This window comes from Arachis hypogaea, chromosome 15, assembly GCF_003086295.3.
Source record: "Arachis hypogaea cultivar Tifrunner chromosome 15, arahy.Tifrunner.gnm2.J5K5, whole genome shotgun sequence".
Lineage (NCBI taxonomy): Eukaryota > Viridiplantae > Streptophyta > Magnoliopsida > Fabales > Fabaceae > Arachis > Arachis hypogaea.
The window spans coordinates 129576331-129579556 of record NC_092050.1 but is presented as its reverse complement, the minus strand read 5'-3'; the positions used below and the strand labels follow the sequence as shown (position 1 = coordinate 129579556).

Genomic DNA, 3226 nt, shown 5'->3' with positions numbered 1-3226 from the left:
GGCGTTGAACGCTTAGTGGGGACATCTTCCCTGGCGTTCAACGCCAGCTTCTCTGCCAATTTGAGCGTTGAACGCCCAGTAAGGTCCTCCTTACTGGCTTTCAACGCCAGCTCTTGTGCCAGTTTGGGCGTTGAACGCCCAGTAAGGTCTTCCTTACTGGCGTTCAACGCCAAGAATGCCATATCATTGGGTGTTGAACGCCCATTAGGGATCTCATCATTGGCGTTCAACGCCAGATTGCTCCCTTCAGGTTCGGCCTCAGCTTTAGTAGTGATGGCCTTGCACTCTTCTCTTGGATTTACTTTAGTGTTACTAGGAAGAGTGTTAGGAAGAGTGTTAGGAAGAGTCTCAGGGATTCTCTAGCTCAGCTGACCAACTTGTACCTCTAAATTTCTGATGGAGGACCTTGTTTCAGTTATGAAACTATGAGTGGCCTTAGAGAGGTTGGAGACTATAGTGACTAAGTCAGAAAGGCTCTGCTTAGGAGTCTACATATGTTCTTGAGAAGATGGGAATGGTGGCCTGTTGTTGAACCTATCCTGGGTTCTTCCACCTTGATTATTATTAAAGCCTTGATGAGGCTTCTGTTGATCCTTCCATGAAAGGTTAGGATGATTCCTCCATGATGGATTGTAGGTGTTTCCATAGGGTTCTCCTGTGTAATTCACCTTCTCCATCATGCGTTGGTCAGGATCATAAGCTTCTACTTCAGAGGAAGTTTCTTGGGTGCTACCAACTGCAGCTTGCATTCCAGTCAAATACTGAGAGATCATATTGACCTGTTGGGTCAAGATCTTGTTCTAAGACAATATGGCATTCAGAGTGTCTACTTCAAGAACTCCTTTCTTCTGAGCTTCTCCATTATTCACAGAGTTTCTCTCAGAGGTGTACATGTATTGGTTGTTTGTAACCATCTCAATGAGTTTTTTTGCCTCTTCAGGCATTTTCTTCAAGTGGAGTGATCTACCTGCAGAGCTGTCCAATAATATTTTGGACATCTCAAACAAACCATCATAGAATATACCTATGATAGACCATTCTGATAGCATGTCAGAAGGACATCTCCTAATCAATTGCTTGTATCTTTCTCAAGCTTCATAGAGGGATTCACCTTCTTTTTGTCTGAAGGTTTGAACTTCCACTCTGATTTTGCTCATCTTTTGAGGTGGAAAGAACTTGGCCAAGAAAGCATTGACTAATTTTTTCCAAGAGTCCAGGCTTTTCGTAGGTTGAGAATTCAACCATATCCTAGCTCTATCTCTAACCGCAAAGGGAAAGAGCATAAGTCTGTAGACCTCAGGATCCACTCCATTGGTCTTAACAGTGTCACAGATTTACAAGAATTCAAATAGAAACTGATGTGGATCTTCCAGTGGAAGTCCATGGAATTTGCAATTCTGTTGCATTAGAGAGACTAATTGAGACTTAAGCTCAAATTTGTTTGCTCTAATGGCAGGTATAGAGATACTTCTTCCATAGAAATCAGAGGTTGGTATGGTGTAGTCACCAAGAACTTTTCTTGCATCTCCTTCATTGTTAGGCTCGACTGCCATGCTTTCAGCTTCTTGTTCGAAAATCTTTGTGAGATTTTCTTCAGAGTGTTGTGCTTAGCTTGTTGCAAACGCCTCCTTAGAGTCCTCTCAGGTTCAGGATCAGGATTTAAGAGAGGTTCTTTATCCCTGTTGTTGCTCATAAACAAGAAAAAAAAACCAAGAAAGAAGAAGAAAAGAAATCTCTATGTCACAGTATAGAGAATTCCTTGTGAGATGTGAAGAAGAAAGAAGAATGATGATAGAGAGAAGAGAGAAAGAATTCGGCTATAAGGAGAAGAAGAATTCGAAAATTGGAAGTAAAAGGAGAAAATATTTTTGTTTTTATTTTATTTATTAATTAAATTCAAAGATAAAAACTAATTAACTAAAAATATTTGAAAATTAAATAATGAATTTTGAAAAAGAAGATGGAGAAATAGAGAATATATTTTTGAAAATCAAAAGAGAGAATAATTAGTTAGGAAGTTTTGAAAAAGAAGAAAGAGAAAACAATTAACTAATTAAGAAAAGATTTGAAAACCAGATAAGATAGAAGATTAGAAAAGATTTGAATTTGAAATTTAAATTTAGAAAAGATAAGATAGAAGTTGAAAAGATTTGAAAAAGATTTGATTTAAAATTTTGAAATCAGAAAAGATAAGATAGAAATTTAAAAAGATTTGAAAAAGATTTGAAAGAGATAAGATTTGAAATTTGATTTTTGAAAAAGATTTGATTTTGAAATTGAATTTTAAAATTTGAATTTGAAATAAGATAAGATAAGATTTTTTAATTTTAAAGAAAGATAAAAAGATAAGATAGTAATTTGAAAAAGATATGATTTTTTGAAAAAATTTGAAATTAAGATAAGATAGTAATTTTAAAATTAAAATTTGAAAATTTCGTTGCAATTTTTGAAAATCAAAGTAAAAAGATAGAAAAGATATATTTTTTATTTTTTTGAATTAATGAAGAAAGAGAAAAATAACCAAATGACACCAAACTTAATTTTTAGATCTAAAGACACTAAGTTTCGAAAATATTAAAGAAAAACACCTAAAGATACCAAACTTAAAATTTTAAAGATCAAAACAAAAAGAAAAACAAGAACAACTTGAAGACCAAGAAGAACACCAAGAACAAATTCAAAAAACTCAAAGCAATTAAAGAACATACAATAGACACCAAACTTAAGATTTGACACTAGACTCAAACCAAAGACACTATTTTTGAAAAATTTTTGGAAAAAGACTCAAGAAATTCGAACTCTAACAAGAACAAGAACAAAAGACTTAAACAAAAGATAAAGATTAATAAAGAAAGGAAAAGATTTTTGAAAATTTTTTTATTTTTTTGAAAAAGAAAATAAAAAACTCAAACAAAATTAAAGACAATACCTAATCTAAGCAACAAAATAATCTGTTAGTTTGTTCAAACTCGAACAATCTCCGACAACGGTGCAAAAAATTTGGTGCACGGATTCCCACACTCCGCACAACTGAACCAGCAAGTGCACTGGGTCGTCCAAGTAATACCTGAGGTGAGTCAGGGTCAATTCCACGAGGATTGTTGGCTTGGATCAAACAGTGGTTATCTTGTAAATCTTAGTTAGGCGGATAGAAAAGTTGTTTAGTTGTTTAAGCGCATAAAAGTAAAATAAAGATAACGTTACTCATTAATTATGAATTAAATGA

General features: G+C 34.2%; 1 non-coding gene across 1 annotated transcript; it reads left to right on the top strand.

The window, feature by feature from the left end:
- The first annotated feature begins 1042 nt into the window (after positions 1 to 1042).
- Positions 1043 to 1151, top strand: LOC112752981 (small nucleolar RNA R71). Its single transcript, XR_003177386.1, has one exon. It is a non-coding gene; the product is annotated as a small nucleolar RNA R71 (small nucleolar RNA).
- Positions 1152 to 3226: the final 2075 nt, after the last annotated feature.